Source organism: Corvus brachyrhynchos, unplaced genomic scaffold (genome assembly GCF_000691975.1).
Source record: "Corvus brachyrhynchos isolate BGI_N302 unplaced genomic scaffold, ASM69197v1 scaffold11, whole genome shotgun sequence".
NCBI lineage: Eukaryota > Metazoa > Chordata > Aves > Passeriformes > Corvidae > Corvus > Corvus brachyrhynchos.
Window position 1 is genome coordinate 3885020 of NW_008236965.1, and position 21180 is coordinate 3906199.

General features: G+C 39.0%; 1 long non-coding RNA gene across 4 annotated transcripts in view; it reads left to right on the forward strand.

The window, feature by feature from the left end:
* LOC108445257 overlaps positions 1–16970 on the forward strand; it is a 69741-nt gene extending 52771 nt beyond the window's left edge. Inside the window, exons 6-9 of one of the 4 annotated variants that reach the window (XR_001860058.1) lie at positions 6154–6271; positions 8658–8813; positions 14590–14745; positions 15687–16970. This is a non-coding gene — a long non-coding RNA (uncharacterized LOC108445257). The remainder of the gene's footprint in view (positions 1–6153; positions 6272–8657; positions 8814–14589; positions 14746–15686) is intronic. The other 3 variants (XR_001860059.1, XR_001860057.1, XR_001860060.1) reach the window with 3 other exon arrangements.
* Positions 16971–21180: the final 4210 nt, after the last annotated feature.

Below are 21180 nucleotides of genomic sequence, written 5' to 3' on the forward strand. Positions count from 1 at the left end.
TCTCATATGTTTGACAAATAACTATATTTTTAATTTTTATGTCTTTAGAAAATTGTTCCCCAAAGTCTTTTTTTTTCTGCCTTATTAATTTTACATTTAACTTATATTCTTTTTCCATTCAAATGTGATGTTCATTTTAGGCCTCTAAACTCCTAGTAATCTCCCCTTCCTCTGCTCTTTAACTTTGATGACTTGTTTGGAGTTCTTTTCCAAGTTTTCTTTTTCCATTAATAGAATAAATATATTCTAATATTCCAGTATATTATGTTTTAGCAATCTCCATGTTAATGCCACAAACATTTTTTTTCTTTTGGCAGCTCCTTGTAATTTCTTTGAAGTAGTTTCTTGATTTTGATGTAGTTCTGCATTATTGCAGAGAAAGGGCTAAATCTGAGACTATTGTGATAATTATTGTGTTTAGCTATTTAGCAGTAATGTTCTGACTCAGTCCCAGGTCAGAATAACTCAAGACTTGGTTCTCCTGACGTTGCTCCAATGACTGCTTTAAGAAGCAGCCATTTTCAGGGCCTAAAAGCTATTCTTGCAAAACACATCTCATCCTGACATTCACCCTTCCCTCCTGGAGCTACACAGGCAAATCTTTTCTGTCAGTGTGATCTCTGCCATCTCCATGAAGATGTCTTTGTTGCTCTCAGAAAATCAGGCAAAATTTAGAGAATCATTTCAAACTGTAGAGACTTTACATTCTCAATGGACATAACTTGTTTACTTTACTTGATTATAAGTAGTCTAAAGACAGGACTAAAACCTGCATCTTCCAACCTTTTTTCTTTAATCAGCATGTTTCTGCTCATGTTCATTTCTGTCCCTAACCATTTGACTTTTAACATCAGTGCACAGATGAATAATCAGCAGTAAGAATTTCATAATTCAGTAAGCTGAAGGGGTTCTCTGCCAGCAAGTGAGATTCCAGGAGAGAACTTTACCAGTCTTGTGGCTACTCCCCCAGCAATGCCCCTGAAGCATTCTGTGTTGATAGAATCCTTGCAAAAGAATGAAGCAGGCCAAACTTTAACATGAACCTCGGTCATTGTCTCAGTGCTGGTTTGAGGTCTCAGTCCTCCAGGGTGACAGACCATTGTGGTCAGACATCTGGCATGATGCTTTACAGTGTAAAGCTTAGTCCTTTCTTTTTTTTTTTACTCCTCAGCACAGCAAAGAAATGTCTGACCTCACCCTGTGCTGCTTTTCTGCCTCACCCTCTCTGCTGTGTCAGCCACTGGGCTCCTCCAAGCACAGATAGCACTGATGCCTACTCCAGGAAGGGAGGAAGGGAGGAAGGGAGGGAGGAAGGGAGGAAGGGAGGAGGGAAGTCTTTGCTTTTTTAGACATTAAAGGAAGCAGAAAGTGGAGAGTCTGTCTTCACTGCAAGAGTTAGCTTGTAATTTTGTCACTGCAGGATAGCACACAGAGAGCTGAGCCCATGAAAGGCATCACCACTGGCTCCAACTGGCACAAAGATTTCTAAAGGGGATTGCACACAACTTTATTTGCTCCAATAAGCTGAGCCGCAATTTTTTCTTTTCCAAGAAGGAATCGTGGGAGAAATTGACTGTCTGTCTTATTGTATCGGGAAAGGGGGAATTACAGCAAACCAGCACATGACTTGCTGCACCAACACAGATACAGTCCACATCCACACAATCTAATCAGCTACACTAGCTTGAGACAAGATCAGTTTGGGTGATTCAGATTAATAGTTCAATCCAGAAGTACTAGCACACATTAAAGTTAAGGCATTTTCCTTTTGTATGGAATTTGAGTTATAAATGGAACTAACATCTCAGAGAAAAATAAGCCCTGGGCCATTTTCCTATGGAACAATGAAAAATGTGAAAAAAAACTTCAAATAATCGTTATTTTATTCTAGCACCTGCATAGCCTTGCTATGCAGTGAATGTTGCTGACTAATTAATGAAGTCCATCTGATGATGTCTCTCTGTGAAGAGCTTAGAATATATATTTCAAATTACTTTTGAAAATTTAATCATCAGAAAGTAGAATTTGCTCATTAGTTAGTAATAATATATTAAGTTCCTCTGTCTGTCCCCAAATCAAATGGATAAAGACTAATTAATTAAAGGCATGCCACAGAATATGTGTAGTCCCACTGGTGGCATAAAATGTAGCAAAGGAAGCTATAAATCCTGGATGTTAAATGTGCAGCAATGTGTTAATGGAGCACTGGAATGGATTGCCCAGAGAGGCTATGGAATCCCTCACTGGAGATGTTCAAGAACTGTCTGAACACAGTCCTGTGCCATGTGCTCTGGAATGACCCTGCTTGAGCAAGGAGGTTGGACCAGGTGACCTTCCAACCTTACCCATTCCATGATTCTATAACAGCCCTTCACTAACACAGATACTTTATAAAAAATAATAGAAATATTTCAAAATGTACAGATCTAAATAAAGATTTTCCTCATCCTAGCTCCAACATGAAATTTCTCTGTGATGTTTTTTTTCTAGAGCAGTACAGCATTCAAGCCTTTAAAAGCTTTTAAAGGGATATTTCTGTTCTCGCCCTACAACCAGTTAAAGTGATTTTTTTTGGGTAATAGAAAAATCTCATTAAAAGTACAATATATTTTGCATTGCCCACAAACATCTGTGGAAATATCCTAGCTGGAATCGTCACTCTAACATAGCAGTCATCATCTACCTGGCAAATGTGCAAAGTTCTTTCTGAGGAATAGGTTGTGGTATTTGGCCACTTAATAAGCCTCATAGTCACAGTGTCCTGCAGGAGGGAACAGAAGTGCTCCTCTCTCTCACCTGGAGGTGATGTCCATGTCCTTGACTTTCAATGGAGAAGGGAATCAAACCTGACCTATACAAGTGGCCATGTGCAAACAGGGCACTGCTTTCTCAGTGCCTTTCTGCCAGGAAGCACAGCCTTTGCAGCTATGAATTAAGGGCTGTCCCATCACAGAATGTGGGAGTCTCTGCTCTGCTCTGCCTCTAGAAGGCTGAAGCCTAACGATGACTCAAGTTAATGAAGGTGAATTAAAATCTATAAAGGTGCTTTATGTAATTCATTTATCATGTCATGAAAGACATTTATATATATTTGCTTAAAATTCCTCAACATAATTCCTGTGAGTAGCACAGAAAGAACATTATTTCCAATATTTCTACTTTTATATTATATATACTTATATATTTGAAAGCAACCCGATTTAATTTCACTTTACAGCAATTCACATTTGGCAGCCATTCAGGGGAGCATAACAAATTCAGATCACCATAGGAATTATATCTAAATTCTAATAGGAACCAATAGCATTTATGTGAGTAGTTACAGTACATAAACCAGAAAATTAAGACAATTTTTTTCAATATGTTTTATTTTGTTATTTGAATACTGATTTCTGTAGAATGTAAGGAGGCTACAGATACATATGCTAAGCTTATTTACTTCACAGACCAATATTGTATGTGTTAGTCTAAAGACAATAATTCTTAAATTTTCCTTTTTGCATTCATTCCATGTCTCATTCCTCATTACAAAGCACAGCATACAGGTTTCTTCCTTTGCATTCTTTACATATTTCTGTCAACCATACCTCTCACTGACAGTGGAATACCTTTCCTTCCCAGCCACAGTATGGGATTTTTAATCATAACTGATTCTCATTTTCCTTCTTCTCTCCTGACACTAAACACATTTGCCTTAATTTGCATATTAAAATCAATGTCACAGTCAATCGTTAGGAGTTTACCGAACTCATAATAGCTGACATGGGTATTTTTTTGTCTCTTGGCTGCTGTGTAACATGAATGATCTTATAAACTTCCCATTTGCTCCTCATAGCATATCCCCTTCCTGCAGAGCAATTTAAGAAATTGCATTCTAAGAAAACTGTTTCCCAAAAGATTGATTTCCAGAGGAAGGCAGAATGTGCATCCCAAATGCTTCTATAGGAGTAGGTGGATGTCAGTCAAGTGATGACAGAGTTCTCTCTGACTCCCACACATTCCTGCATCTTTGCATTCCAAGGTCAAAGCCAGCTGCTTGCTGACTAATCTTCTCCCAGAGTTCAGTAATGAGTACTCATTTCTGATTCTCCATAATAATAATTTTTAACAAACAGGTTTCTCCCCCACCCCTTGACTCTGAATGTCAGAAAAAATTTACTGAACCCAGCAGGAATATGATCAAGTCCAGAAGAAGTTTTTGATGCAGAGGTCTGAAAAATCTTCAGCCTCATGCTCACTTCACTATTTCTCCTTCATTAAAATTTCTTATTTTGGAAATGCATGTTGATTTTGAGCCATCTCTATTTTAGCGAGTTCTGTTAGCATTATTTCCTATTTTCTTGTGAAAACTCACATCTGACATCTTTTATTCTTCATCATCAAATATTAGTCATTTTTTAATTTGCATGAACTTCCTTACATCAAAATTCCTTTCTAAAATCCTTCTAAAACCTTTTAAAATAAAAATGTTAATATTCAAAATTATGAGAGAGCCATCAATTTTGACCTCTTCTAGTGATTAGCCTTATATACTGAGGAACACACAGCTTCAATCTCACTCTCAGAACTGCCTACATAAAAATATTTTTAAGATCCACACACATTTTCTACGAAGGTGAATTGATTTTAAATACAGGATAGAGATTATATCTGCAGGTATTAATTGGCCAGCACTTCCATCTCTTTGGAACTGCTACTTACAATTCCTACATTTTCTAAGAGACTGGTGCTTACTAACCAAGTACCTTTTCTCTCCATACCCCGTGTTCAAAATAATGACTACTCTATTTTGTGATTTTGCTGTTTAGATCTCAAATAGTGTCTCTTTTTCACTTCCTAGTTGATTAACAGAGCTGGTTCCAAGTAATGCTGCCTATATCCTATCAAATCTTTTGTTGTCCCTTCTTTTGCTGATTCTCTGGGCTGGGAAATCTGTTTTCTTAAGCTGCCCTTATAACAAGACTGCTGCACACTCCTCCCTGCCTCCTTTCTGAAGTTATCACTGTTAGAGGTCCAAATACAGAAGGCATCAACATGCAATACTCCAAATGCAAAGACTTTTTCCTCATGAGACTGGGTTGCGTGCGAACAAGTTCCGCTTGCCAGGATGAGTTCTGTGGCTTGACTTGATCCCCCTGTAACTACTGCTTCCAGCAAATGAGCTTTCCTCTGCTCACTTCTGCTGTAGCACAGTCTACTCCCACTCTCTTGCCTGTCCATGAAAAATAGAAAGGGAAAAAATAAGCCCTTTTACCAAAACAAACATACAAAAAAAGAAATCCAACCAAATGAGCCACCTAACAGAAAAAATAATTATAAGATCCATGACTTTTAATAAAATTGCTTTCAAAATCACTTACCACAATCACCCCATCCTATCTAGCATGGCCTATTGTCAGATTCATACTGTTTCTGGTCTAATTTATATAGTAAATTTTATGGAGCAGAATTTTTTCTTCTTATTACATACATCTGGTATAATGAGGGTTAGTTTGTGCTTGGCATCTACAAATATCTTAAGAGATGGGGATAGCCTGTTCTGCTATCATGTATCTCCAAATGCTGCATGAAGTGTTTTGGTTTGGGGTTTTATTGACATAGTACAAGCTCCCAGGTAAAAGAAGAGACCTGGCTGGTTACCATATGGCTGAGGGGAATACTCGATGCCATGTAATGGGATATCACCTTTCTTCAAGTAATCAGATAGTTTTGCCTAAGTGATGCTACTGCAAGACCTTACAGAGTGAGTGTAAGTTCTTTCAGTCCCACAAAGACTAAACTATTTATCAGCATTTTTAAAATGTCATTGATAGCAGAGATATTATATTTATACAATGCTTTTGTAAAAATAAGAACTGAATAAAAAATAGAGCTGAGATTTAAAATAACAGTAAAACTGCAGAGAAACTGTTTTACCTCACGTGCAGCAAGGGCCACATGCTCACCAGTGGGGGTTACCTCATTTCTTCCACTGTAGCAGTGCTGACTGTTGTGCTGGGGATTTGCTGTGAGCAGGCAGGCGCATAAGGGTTTTATCAAGCAACTGTGGGATCCTGCTTGAATGCCCAGAGGACACAGATATTGAAGATTCCAAAAGGTTCTTAAATCCCAGTTTCCCCAAACTGACTGCAAGAATTGCCTCCCCTATCTCAGAGGTCACAGCTCCATCTCCCCGTCGCAGGCTTTAGAGCTTGGCTGACCAAGCAGGCTTGGTATCACTCCTGCTGGCCTCAGCATTTTGATGTGTACCTACTCTCCAGGAGTCTGGAAGGTAAGAAATTCAGGAAAACAGTTTCATACAACTTCTCTTTTAATTCTTTCTAGGTGAAGGTGTCAAGAATTTGTCTTGCAATGAAAACTTCTGCAAATAGCATGGGGGAGGGGATTAGGTTTTCCGGTTTTCCTTTTTTTTTTTTTTTTTTTAATCTTCCAGGTTATTTCCAAGGTAAATAATAAATCAATACTTCTCTTGAAACTGAAAATAGTTTTTCAGTCAGTTCTATTTTTAAATTCTTAGATGACTTTCAAAAATGTGGTTTATCTCCTTAGGGCAGTAATTTGCTTATGAAAACTACCTGAAATCAAGAGAATCCACCCAGCCAGCCACTTCTTTGACCCTGGCAAATTAATATACTAGAACACATGAAAGAAGAAAATATAGCAGAGCAATACTTTTTTTCCTCCTAGTTCTGTGCCTGCTAAACTACTTGAAGTAAAACATTTATTAATCTTTAAAAACATTGAATTTAATTACCCTGACTAATGTTAGCTTGTACCAAATGTTACAGATATGTTTCCTTCATAAAGTACAAAATGTTCTTCTAATTTTAAATTTGTGTAACTAAATTCCAGTCCTCTGAGCAATTTTCTACCTAATTTCAACTGTCAATTAGCACAAAAGCAGCTTCTCTGCAGTGATCCAGTCATCTAGTTCACTTGTCTTCACCCAAACAAATGTATGAAATGCGGTAGTTCAATGTTTCTTTTTGAAAGTCCATCAGAGTAAATTGTATGGGCTTCCACAAGATCACTACAGTTTTTATTGGAAACTCCACAAATCTTCTCTTGCACTAACAATCTGGGATCTAACTTGCTTTATGTTGCCACGTGATCCAGATTTGCTGGGGAAGGGCTGAAGAATACAATACTTGTACTCTGATACGGTGTTGCAGGGTTGAGCTGTAGGCAACTTCAGCTCTCAGGCAAGATAACAGGTTGTAAAAGGTGAAAATTGATCATCATTGGTCCTGCATTGCCTCCAGCAGATCTCCAGGAAGCCAGACTGGCTGCTGCTTCTGCCACTAAGGATTCAGTGGTAAATACCAGTCCTGAAGGGGTACTTTTTGCAAAGACATCATCATTTAGAAATAGCAGTCCCCATTCTGACCCTTCCTATTCCTCTGTTGGCTGTGGCAAAATGAACCCAATCTCACAGGAATTCTCTTCTTCCCTCAAGTCCCCTTTGCACACAGGTGCAAATTAGGATGGACTGCAAAGCAAAAACAACAGCTCTTTCCTGACAGAAGGAGAACAAAATGGTTTCTACTGTTTAAGCTCTCGACCAAAAGAAAAAGCAAGCATACACACACACATACACCTATAACGCTTTCACATTATTGTTGTACAAATGTAAGAAAAAGAAAATTCAAAGCCCATTCAAACCCAGAAGTTACAAAGTACAGGGGGAAAAAGGGTAAAATATAAATTGGTTTTCACACCTAAGCACAAATACGTGAATCATTAAACTTTTTTGAAGCAGAGATGTAGGCACAGTGGAAGGGATGAAGATTGTTTCTGCTTTGTACAATCTTGGCCATATGGTATCAAGTCCAGCTGGGATTCTGAGGCTGTCCTATAGAGGGCCAACACATTTTCTCCTCAAGGAACATTAAAGTCCTTTTAATCCAGTCATGAGATATGGAATTCAAAATACTGATGAAGTCCCTGCTTCATTAAACTTATCTTTGATCCAGTCTGCGTTATGATTATTCTATAACAACAAACCACAAAGCCAAAACAAAGTCAAATATTGTTGTTAGCTTATTCTCCATACTGAGAAGTGATCCCTACAACTCATTACAAAGAAAATCCACATTGCCAAGAAAAGTCTAAAATTCTTTATCCAGTATCTCCTAGGCACTTACATGTTTGCTAATGTACATCCATTAGCTTCTTTTTTTATTCAAGAATAAGCTTCTTTGCCTGCATAGTGAAGCAAAGTAATTTTATAGTATCTCTATCTTCCATTTCACATTTGTTCCTTGTGAATGGATTCAACGGACCATTCTTAACTGCAGCCTAAAATTGTTCATTATGGCTCACACACACACTCAAAGTAATACTAAGCTCTGGATAGGCACTAGTAAATTCAGACATATAAACAGCTTGAAAAAGTCACCGAAAAGGGAGGAAATTCCCTTCATCAAAAATGCATGGTAATCTGCCAAGAGCTATTATAGGTACAAATGAACACAACAGAAAATAAAAATGGTTATGAATGGCAGAAAATCCCAAGATTCAAACTTACTCATGTTAAATGCAAGACAGCCACAAAGAGAGAGGGAAAGCACTCCTTAGAATGGAGAGGAAGCACTTCATGTATGAATGAGGAATCTTAGTTCAAGGAGCAATCCCTCATAACATCCGTATGCTTTCAGGATGTTTCCATGAACATACAGAAGAACAAGGTACAGAGAATGATGCAGAGAAGAGCAACACCACTCAAGGCAGAAACAGCATCTGGACAAGAAAACAGTATATAGGCCAGAAGTCTTCAACCTGGAAGAACAAAATCAAAGAAGGATGAAATAAAGGTCTACAAAATCATAATTTGGAAACTAGGAGCATCAAATAAAATGTTCAGAGATCCAAGAAAAAGGAATTAGCTTTTTGAATGATATGTGGTTTAACTTCAGAACTCATTGTGTGTGGGTATTGTCTACAGGAAAGTTTACATAAATTAAAGAAAATTTTAGACACTTTTTCTGATTAAAAAAAAAAATGTGCACAGAAGGTTACTAGGCATGAAAAGATACTGTCTCAAAAAATGCCTAAACCGTGGGTGTCTGGAAGTTCAGCAGACATACCCAGGGTTTTTTTTTTTTCTCTATTTTTCATTGGTTGCTGTTAAAGACAGAGTACTTGGCTAGGTGGACCTCATGTCTGAATCCCTGAAATTACTTCATGCACTTCATGCTTCAAAAAACTAAACGCTTAACTTCCTGCCTGTTGTTCAGACCTTATTTTCTCAGCTCTTATTTTCTACAAGTTTTATCATTGTATAGCTGTCAAAATACTGGATTAACATCATTTCCACATTATATTGATAAAAAATGCATAGTTGGTATTGTGTTTTATGAAAAGGAGGACCTGGTTGCAGGACTCAATAGCTAGCTTTTAAAATTTAAATCCACTGGGGGAGCAAGTAAGAGCCCAGGATTTCTAAAAATACACTTAGCTTTTTTGGTGGATTAGCAACTGAAGGATTTTCACATGAAGAGACAAACTTCAGGGACTAATTATCTAGTGTACAGGAAAGAGAGACGATGATAAGCACCAACTACAGCTAAGATAAGGGACAGGCAGCCAAGAGTCAGAAATGCTACACCATTACCACAGCCATGGCAAGGATTTTGGGGGCCATAAGCACATTGCCCCAGCACACAGCAAGAAACTGCATCCAAAAAAGGGCTTCACATCCCTCGCTCAGTGAGCAAGGCCAGTCAGATACATGGCAATGTCACAGAAAAACACTGCATAACAGCAAGCCAACTGCATGGGTATGATAACATGTAATTTGTGTGGTTTTGCAACACCCTGAGCAGCTCACTATTCAAGCAGTAGGTGACCAAAGTTGGGCTTGGAGGAAAAAATGTGATGGTACATACGGTTTTCATGTAGGAAAATGTCATACATCAGTCATACTTCATAAGACACTGGCAATGCTTTCACTGGCTGCTACTGAGGGTCCTTTCAAACTGGAGGATGAAGCCCCTGCCTAAAATGTAGTTTTGTAGAGCCACATCCTTACGCACAAAAGCACAGTGTTTCATCAGTACAATGTCTCTGGCAAGATACTGCCAAGAGACTGATGGAAAGTTTGATTGCAGCCTGATCAAATAACCAAGGGGGAAAATAATGTCAAATAAAACTTCTGAGCCTACACAGAGACCTGTTAGCTCATGACAGTCCAGTTCTCTTCTGGAAGCATTAGAGGGGGGAAAAAAGGATAAAAACTTTAACTAACTAGAAGAATCTTAAATAACAGGGCAGAATTAGAGAAAAGCACTCTGAAATCTAGCACTTACTAAAGTTAAAAGACTGAATAATAACAGCATAAATATGGAAAAATATTTAAAATTAAGAGCAAATTGGGCATTAAAAATATTCAATACAAGAGAAGAAAGAAGATCATCAACAGCACAAAATTATTCTATCTTAAAATATTTAGATTCTCACTGTTACATCTTTGCTCTTTTTTGACATTTACATGGAAATATAAGTATATTTCAGTATGAAATGGTTAAATGACCACACTAACTTGCTTCCCGTTAGCATTTTTCACTGTTGCCATCAATCAGTTGCAGATGGTCCATTACCAGCTTCTGAGATGAAATGTAGTGTCTCAGTACTGCCAGGCACACACCATGCTATGGGATACTAATTAGACCTTAAAATGTACATTAGAAATGCCCAGCTTAATTTTCAGAGGAAACTATCAGTGTCTAATGCATGAAAGGACCCAGTCAGTAACTTCAGAGTTACATTTAGATGTAAGCATTTTCTGCCTCTACAGGAAGTTCCCTTTTATTTTGATAATTTTGCTAAGAGCCTTTTGCAAACTGCCTGAACCTTGCTGAGCTTTTACTTCCCATTAGCTGCCACAAGCTAGCCAAAATCTTTTTTCCCTCTGGTGAAAATGAGGTTGGAGAGTCACATTCACATTTTTCATCAAGGCCCTGAAGGTAAGCAAACATGCCGTAAGGGGACCCTGGGTTTCATCTCATGGCTTTTCCCAAACCTCCAGCATTCTTAGGCTGCCACCAGGCTGTGGAACCAGAGTAAGCCTTGCCTGACCTCCCTCGTGCCCTTCCTCATGTGTCAAATGGATGCTCCTGGCGCTGTGCTCAGGGACCCCTGGGGTGTGTGCATGCACAGCCACACACATCTCACACAGGCAGTGTAAGAGCCAACATCAACACACACCCAGCTTGCAATAAATATGTGGACAGTGTGTGGAACGGCCTTTGCAGACAGCAGGATAAGCTGAACACAACTGACAACCGGTTTATTCAACTATTACATTAACTAAATTTAAATTGGCCTACATTGTGATATGGATAACCTCAGAGAGAGTGAGCCAAAAAACATTTATGACACCTTGTTTTTAACCAACCCACCTGACCTCTCTCCCACTTTCTGTAAAAATTTCTTTTGTCCTCTAGTTTAGGCTTCAAAATATGGGCTTCATCACAACATGTTTCTTATTTTGCAAACAAAACACTGGAAACTGAAAGAAAAACCCAAGAAAGCTTTTAAAGAATTCAGAAGCATTCTGTAGTGCTGTCTTTATTCTTCGAGTGCCTACACTGAACAAAAATAATGTGCTTTAAATTACTGCATGAATGAAAGAAGTGTCTCCACTTACAAAAATAAATAGCAGCTGCAATACTCTTGGCTTTTAAGGTTGGGGAAATCAGAAGCTTTGGATTTCTAAAGAAATCAACTTCTCTGTTCCTTATTGGGCGCAATCATTCAAATTTATGCCCTCAGTACAGGGCCAATTTACAATGAGAGCTCACTGTAATTTATTACTACCATATGCCAAGCTGTTGAGTTGGGATACAATGTCCCAAACAAAGAGAAGTTGGTTATAGTATGACCATGCTCCTTTTCTCATAGGAATGTCCCATGACATGTAAGATGGCAGCAGGCCTTGTAAAACTACTGAATTAGTTTTGTCACCAAGAGACAATTCTTTGGAAGAGGAATTGCTGGCAGTCAGTTGAAGTGGCCATGAAGGTGCTTTGCATCATTGGGCTGGTCATTGTAGAGGGAGTATTAAGGAAACCCAGCCCCCAAAGACTAACAGGGTTTTTAATTGCTGCAGGCCATCAGCCTGCTCTGGGATAACAGTGACCCTGTCCTGGCCAGGTGTGACTTCACCAGATGAGCTGAGAGGGCTCTGGCCCCCTCCCTTACAGCACTGTTTAGGGAGCAGGATACAAAGGGTGTCATTGCCCATAGCTGCCACTCTTCCTCCCCACTGCAGCTGGCCTTGTCCTGTACATCCAGCTGCTGCCATTAACGCAATTTCAATTATTGCTACCAGTTGCTATTTAAGTCTAAAATCCAAGGGTGAAGTCTAGTGCAGGCAAGAATTGACAAACTTACAACCTACTGTAAGCAAATAATGAATCCCTGAACCAATTTTTCTTCTTTCTGAATTTGAATAGCATGCCATGGAATAGGCAGGGAACTTGAGGTATGTCATGCAAGTTTATGCAGAGCTGACTTAAAAGAATAGAAGCAGATTTTCTATATATATGCATGCCAATTACACCATACGATTCCATTTTTATTTCCTCTTCTGTGTCACTCTCCCTTCAGTTTCCTGCTTATCATTTCACACAAGCACATATGGGGGACCACACCTTTCACTTGCACAAACCAAACAAAACAAAACAGCTATTTTTAAGATCCATCAGCAGCTATTCATTCAAAAGCTCTTCAGAGAACTCATCTGGGGTTGCTAGGTGACAAACTATGTATTCACCTATCTCCTTATTAGCAAAAGAATTTAGCAAGAAGATTAAAAGGTGTAACTGATTTAAGCACTGTCCACACAAACTGTGTCAAGCCTGCAGGAACTCAGGCTGTTGACCTGCTCATACTTCTGTGAAACTTTATCCTCTTCAGCTGCAGGGAAGTACAAGTGTCAATTAGACAGAAGCTCCACCACACTCCTGAAAATGTTTTTTTCATTATCCTGATTTGGAGTCTAAATATTTGGCTGTAAGTGACACTGCTTAAATGAGACATGTCAGTTTGTAACTTGCAGTTGCAATGCTTTTTCTTTTTTTTTCTTTTGTCAAATTGATTGTTGTTGCCAATACCCTGATCATGAAAACATGAATGAATGTGAATGACTTTAAGACTGGCAACTTGCAGGAAGGCAACAGCACTGTTTGTCATAGATCTCTATGTAAAACAGTCCTGTCATTGCTAGAGATACCTCTTAAAAGAGTGCACTGCTATACAACAGATCTTATTGGACATTCATCCACCTTAAACTTTGTGATAAGTGTCCAGCACATTCCACAGCCTCATGGTATCCACACAGCTTGGTGTTTAATGTCCTAAAATATCTTGATAGCTAGCAAATGGTCACAGATGTTTTACTAGGCTTTTGTGAGGTTTACTTCCAAGGCTGCAAGGTGCTACTACAAAAACACAGATGGTCTGAGGATGGCTAACTTAATAAGTAAAAAGGACAGGTGAAATAACGAGCACAGGGTAATGGAATTGTACAGTAGAACAGTCATCATTCATCCTAAACTCCCATTGCACTCAGTGCAGAGTGAAATCACACAGTGAACTCCTCAGCATTGAGTCTGTCACCTGAGCCTGTCACCTTTCCTTTTTCACAGTGAAATGTGCACCAAGGTGTTGTACAAGGTGCAGTGCTGCATTCATGCACCTTTCTTCTAGGTCTGTGTGGTGCTAAATCCTTACTGAAAAACCAAAGACCATGATGTGCAGTACATGGCTCTGTGTGCAGACAAACTGGGTACACTCATCACAGATATTTGTTGCTGGAATAAAAAGAGCTTGAGAAATGACAAGCCACATACTGCCCAAGCCATTGCTTTCCATGTAAGGGCCCTACAAAATTCACAGAAATTCAAGGACAGATTTGGTGTGTTTGTTCCAAATGATTGCAGGTCAGATGCTGTAGGTGCACCAGGCAGGAGGGGAGAAAGGGACAACAGCTGTTTTTGGTCTCTCTGGACTGCAAGTAATGGTTTCCTCAACTTTTGGTGTTAACTGGCATCTTAGGGGCAGTGGGAGGGGAAGGGATGTTGGCCTCCATCCCATTCACTAAGGAGGCATCACTGTATGAACACTGGCTTGTAATTAAGTGTGTGCTTCCATGCACCCGAGGGGTACATTTAGAAGCATTCTTCAAGTGTGGGTAGTGGAAAGTGACTCATCAGAAACAACATAAAAAATTAAAATCTGAATACTGGTCACCCTTTTCTCTCACCTCACTGCCTTCCTAAAAGTAGGTTTTTAAAACCTTGTATATATAGTTATTCTAAGGATCATGCTTAGTCCTTCCACCCACTCCATGTAGATATACTTGAGCTCTTTTACAAGCTCTTGTTTAATAAATATATGCATAAAATTATTCACCCTCTTCCCTGCTCTGTTCCTCTTATCTGCAGATTTCCGTGACAGCACTCCTTCATTTCTTTGTTAAAGTCACGTCATCCAGAATTCCAAATCATTGGTTGTTTGAGTCTTCTAAAATTAAACTGTGTTAAGTTAGGTTTGTCTTGGTTTGATTTGGTTTGCTTTTGTTTTCAGAAACCTCCCAGATTCCATGTCTCCTAATAGAGAATATTACTGGTCTCAGTCCACAGCCTGGCTGAATCAGAAAACTCAGCACAGAAAACCAAGCAAGCAAGATGTCAAAATTCTCAGCCTGACAGAAAAACAGCAGCACCAACCACTGATTTTCAGGTGCCACATCTTCCTGCTCACTGGCGTATTCTGATTAAAGTCTTTAAAGTATAAACCCAGAATGACTTCATTGACTCTGGCAGAATAACGTCAAATTTACACAGCTGAAATCAAGATGTCAGTCCAACTCTCATTTTGTAGAAGATAGCTTGATCTAGAGTTTTCCCTAGATAAAAGTAGAATTTATGAGCACAAAACTAAAAACCAAACATGAATAACCCTGGGAAGTAAAGCATTTTGGAGACTGTATCCGCTCTTGTTCGGTTCTATTACACAGCATAAGGGATGATTTTGTCCCTTTTTGTTGGCTGCAGTAACTCCTGGTGTTATTTTACATTGCTATATTTCTTTTTTTGTTTTCGTTCATGCCAACAAGACCATGAGTAGGCGTCATATAAGATAAATCTCACTAATTTTAAAAAAGAAAAGCTAGTGAACAGGAGGTGATAAATGCTGTGCTGCCTACTCAGGTTCTGTCACATAAGATGTCACTTCTTTATTTTAATTATATTTTCTGTCAACTCACAAAAGCCAGCGATTTCTACTGCATGTGATCCTACCTTTTGCTATGGAATGGTTCTGCACAGCCAATTGCAAAAAACATCTACTTGTTTGTGTCCCAGTTTTTTTCCATATTCATTTTATGGCTGCTTCCTGATGTTCTATAGAAACTGTCTCTTCAGGAAATGTTAAAATATAAATAACAGCTTGTTCATTGCAAAATGACTCAGACTGCACACAGAATTAATTCTTTTTTCAAGCATTAGTAAAATACATAGGGAGCATGAAAGGTCATCTGCATTTTAGATAAAGTTTTGCTACTGCACGCTCACAGCTAGCTAGTTTTGATTAAAAATTCTGCTTGATTAAAAAATTGAAAGCTAAAGAGCTGTGGTATCTAGAATGTACTAACAGTAAATCCTTATCTGTTTGCATGGCAGGTAGAATTCTTGTCGTCCTAGAAGCTGAATTAAATTCTGCTTCAAGCAACACCAGCTGTTTGATCGACTGCTGACATCAGCAGATGCTTTGAGCAGAAGGGCCACCTCTCACTGACCTGGGCCAAGTAATGCCTGCAGCTGAAACAGCAGCATGTGTACATGGACCACGGACACAGGGATGAAATCCCACATTTCACCAAAATAAAATTCACTTTGCAAATGGGAATATTTAAAAACAAAAATAAAAACAAAAATAAAAACCCACTTGTTAAACTAGATGAAACCAAAAACTGAGGAGCGTGAACCAAGACTCAAGTGTAAGGATTAAGTCCTGGAGGAGTTGTTAACAAAAGGTTCACACCAGATTTAGTGCTCCTGTGAGTGAAGGAGGCGGAACAGTGGCTTTGACTAATTTTATTTGAAGTAACACATCTCAAGGATTATTTTCAGTAACAGAGTGAGAAGAAATGAAATAAATTGTTTATTATTATTAATAACATTATTATTATTCTAAACTGGAAATCAAAAGCAGGAATAAGAGAATGGATTTTAGGACAGAACCTAATCTAACCAAGAGTAGAAAAAGAAAGAATAGCACAGGAAGGTCAGATAGCTTAATCACACACTTGGGGTGCCATCAGATAGCTGAATTATGCTGCAGATAACTTCAGATCCAGGCTGGGGTAGTTCAGCTAAATCAAAACAGGTCAAATCATAGCCTAAATGCAAAACTACGTTTCTGAAGTAATCAGTGTTGTGATTTTTGTACTGTAACTGTCCAGCCAGATTGGTAGTATTTTGGGTCATATACCAACCTTGAACAAAGGAAGAACATAACTGCCTTTTCATTTGACCATTTATATTTCATTAATCACGGTATCCTTATTATGCAGAAAATTAGATTGAATTAGAGATTGAACATAAAATTCAATTACATGTCAAGTAGAAGTGTAGATTTCCTAATAGTTTATCCTTGTCAAATGAAACAACCAGCAATTCAATGATCTCTTCTTTGTGATGGCCCTTCTAGGGACTCTTCACTCAAGGATAAATGAAGTTCTCCACCCTTTAAGTGCCTGGAGCACTTCTCTGTAGAAATGCTGATCAATTCAAACTCCAGCTCTGCATCACGAGGAAGCTTAGGGTCTTCATAACCTGACTTGGTTTCCTGGATCCATTTCTACTGCTAGATCCAGCAGAGCACTACTTGTACACTTGCATAGACAAGTATAACTTAGGCAAAAATTGCTAAGAAACCTCAGCATTTTTGGTTTTTGAAATGTAAAACCTGACAATAAAGCCAGTCCTTTCTCCTTCCTTTAGGGAAAAAAAATGTAATGGAATACCACTTACCTCACAGGATTCTTTAATTAATGTTTGATTAAATTTAGAACAGACATTTTTATGTCCTTCTTTACATTTTCACATTTTGAATTCATCAATATATCACCCCTGTTATCTATGTGAAATCCTTATTTGTTTACAGTATAGCCTTAGGCAATATTTTTCACAAATCATTTGAATTTCCCTGAAGAAAACTTCCTTTCATTATGGATTTATGCAAAGTTTTTTATAAGTATAAATAAATATTCCTGGCCTGTAAGTTCTCCATTTGTGTGATACAAACATTAGGTCTATGCATAACTGTGAGCTGTTTTGAAGATATACCTCCTCACCAGAGGGGATCCGGTTTCTTTGTCCCCCAAGAGTCTTGCATTTGGGAGCATACAGAGCCCTTATTTTCCCCATCTCTATTTGGATTTGTAGCCCTCTTTGGCTCACTGTGTGGCAAGCAGGGCCTTGCTGGGGGAATTTTCCTGACTTTACACTCAGGAGTCTTGGGCTCGCAGTTCTCCTCTACAGTGAACACGATGGTGATGGGTTAACAGTTAGAGATTATGATCTTGAAGGTCTTTTCCCACCCTAATGGATTCTATGATTCTATTATTCTTCACTATAAATGGCCTTCATGCAGTTCACAGTGCCACAATAATTCTGCATTCCCTGTGTATCACAGGGAATACTCTGTATGCACATCTTATCCAACACACAACCCCCCACTCCTTCTGGTTCTCCGTAGGGGTTCCTCCTGAAGCAATACCATGGATGACAGGTTTGCTATCAGAGAGCTTTGAGTACCCTTCATCACTTTAAGAGGTTTATACACACTTTAACTGTACATAACTCTCATCTGCAGTAAGTGCTCATTGAATGAACATGTCAGCGTTGCCTGCAATGTGAATATAATATTTATTTTGAGATCTGTAGAAGCTTCAGGAAGTCACTGTGAAGTTGAATTGTATTTACTTTTATGGGCTAGGATACTAGCAAAATGCTTGGAATGATCCAAGGGTTCCATGGTGTGAGAGATAGGACTCAGTTGTGAAAGTCCCCTCTCCCTGCAGGGAAGGTCTGATGGGGCATTACTGGCTCAACTGCGCTGATGTGAGAGGCAGCTGAGGAGGTGCCATAAACCATCGGGGACCCCTGAAGCACCCCCAGACCCATTCCTGAAGCCTGCCATCAGAGGACTGCACGTGATCCAAAGGTGGTGCAGCAGATCCCAGGTCTGTTGCAAGAGACAGTGTAAAACTTCCCCCACACACAGGGGAAGTATCTGGGTGTTCCCACCCAGCCTGAGTGTATTTTAACCCATCAGACTGTGTTTTGGGGGCTTCTTTCCTGACCCCTGATGGATCAAGACAGATCAAGAACATCACTTCAACTAGCAGCAACAATCAAGTCTCATCACAGATTCATGGGTGGTGACTATGTATCTTTCTACTCTTATCCTTTCTCTTTCTTTTTTTTTCCTTATACATTTTCTCAAGTAATACTTCTATGATTTCATATTGATATATTACTATAGATAATAATAACCAAAATGGCTACATTTTCCATTGCAACCAAATTGTTCTAAAATAAACCCAACACAAATATATATATTTACAAGCACCAATCATTAGGTGTTGTTTCACTCTAATCTGCCCCAAAGGATCCATTGCCAAGAACCTGGGTTACTCTCACCTTTGTGGGGGCAGGTCATAACACACAGTATGTCAGAAAATCTTCATGAAGTACAGATCTCCTGTTTGCTACCACTTACTTAGTAAGTGACCCTGCAATGGCTCACTCCCCTCAAAAGCATTTGTAGGGTATAAAACCCTGTTACAGTGGGGATTCTGTAACACGATGTATCAAACAAGGAGGGCCGTGGAAAAGAAATATATATGGACCAATTCTTGATAGATGTTTCAGAGATGTTTATTTCTCCAGCCGCATGGCCGGGGCTCTGCCAAGGAACTGAGGCAATCACGGGACCCGAGGGTCCTTGCCCGTGCAGGGGAACACAAACCAACCAATGGGGAACGAGGCTGAGCAGGGGCAGGGAAACCCCGTGCCTCCCCTCAGGGCCCCTCTCCCAGGACCACATGGCAGGGGGAGGGACCCAACAAAACTCAGCTCTTTATATTTTCTAGAAGTCTTCATGGGGGCAAATACTTTTATACAGAAGTATTAATTTCTTTTCATCTTCAAGAGTCTGACTCTAGGAAACAGCTTTTCTTCAAGTCAGATCCTGGTTGCATTGCTGTTCTCAGGAGCCCAGTAGCCCAGGCACTTTCTACATTATTGAATGCACAAGAATTACAGCCCAGTAGGCTACAGGACACCAAAATGTCTCCTTTTACCTTAGTATCTCAAGCCATTTAGCAAATGAATAATAAGCAGCTCAGTCATCTCACCAGGGACCTCTGGGTACAAGGGGGCAAAGGAGAGCAGACAGCTAGGTGGTTAGTTAGGGGGTATTGCTGCTGTCTAAAGACAAGCCTGTTCTACTCATTAATTGAAGCCTTGAGCTCCTTGTCTCCATGCATGGCATCATACACAGGATTTGAACAGTTCCACTACTGAGATGATGTTACTTTCTCTCTTTTTTTTCTCTCTAAGTTTGCAATCAAACAAAATGACCGCAATCATAGAATATGTTCAAAGGAGACGTTGGTCAGAAAAGGGGAAAATATTCACAATTCAAATCCTGGAACAACCATACCCTTCCTCTCCAATGACAAAACTACCAAACTTAAAAAAGCCAAAGGAAAGGTCTGAGCCAGCACCCAAAACAAAAAGACATTGCAGCCAGGTATGTAACTACATGCATCCTATAACCAGATCTTGTCCCAAGCAGAGCTGTGATGAGACTGATGACTCATGACTCACTTTTTGTGAAACCCATCTGGCACAGACAAAGCCTAGCAGGTACAGAGCATTTTATTGTCAACATGAGAAGTTCATTTCGGGCTCACCAGCAGTCAGGAGGACCACTATAAACTATAAAATGTGCACCTTGATAAATGAGACTTGTAGCTGGTGTATTATCCTAGCTTATTCTCATCAACAGTTCTACATGTTAATGAGGACTCTAATTGGGCAAGTGAAAAAAATTCTCACATCAAATATTCCCCTGCCTTTGTATAGCAAGACTGTTGTCCCTCAGCAGTGCTACCTGCCTGTCGTGTTTGTCTGAACTAAAATTAGAGGAGCAAATGGAAGCAGGGTTCTGCTGAACTGTTACATCTTCAGGGCAGAATAGAAGAGACAGCAAAGTGCCTAGCACAAGAACTGCTCAGAAGCCAGTACTGCCATATGGTGGAAAATTATGTTGGGTTTTTTTGGGGTTGTTTTGTTTTGTTGGGGATTTTTTGCATTCTGAATAAGAAAAATTAAATCAAAGCATTAACATTGCACTAGAAAGATACAAATTTGTAATCAGCCCATTTAATTTGAAGGAAATTGAACCATTTTTTCAAGATATAGAAGTATTTTTGTGATTTCATTCTCTCCATTCTGTAAAATAAATGTTTTCACCACACAACTCCTTTAATGAGTTTGCAATAATATAGCAATATTGAAAGAGAACAAGAATATTGAATAAGAACATTGAATATGTTGATATCCTAATTGGTATTCATTACAGAAATGAGTCATTCTCAATGATGTGGCAATTGCTGCTTGGTTTACTTATTAACAGGTGGAACAGCAGCCAGTGGAATACAAGTTTGGAACTCATAATTCATGGCTGGCAATTTTCTATTAACTTTTCTTGCACTTGTATTGATAAAAAATACAAATATAATTCAAAAAAATGCAGCAGGTAAGGCATTTTAATTTTAGTTGAAATTTCCAAGGCAATCAACACACTTCAGTGAACACTCTGAGTCTACAAGAGTCTTTTTCTTTTCAACAGAAATTATGTACAATTTATTACATGTTGTATCTTAGATAATGTTAAATTTCATGCTTAAAGTGTAAGGAAGAATGGATTTACTCAAATCCCACAGAATTTCTCTAGAATTTAGTGTTATAAAACAAACCTCTCTGCCTGTACCAGGATATCTCAAAAAGACACTGCCTGCAAATGAGTCAAATACCCTTTTTGAAGATTATAAGCAGGACTTGAACTGTTTCTTGGGGCAGATTTCCCAGCTGTTCTGGA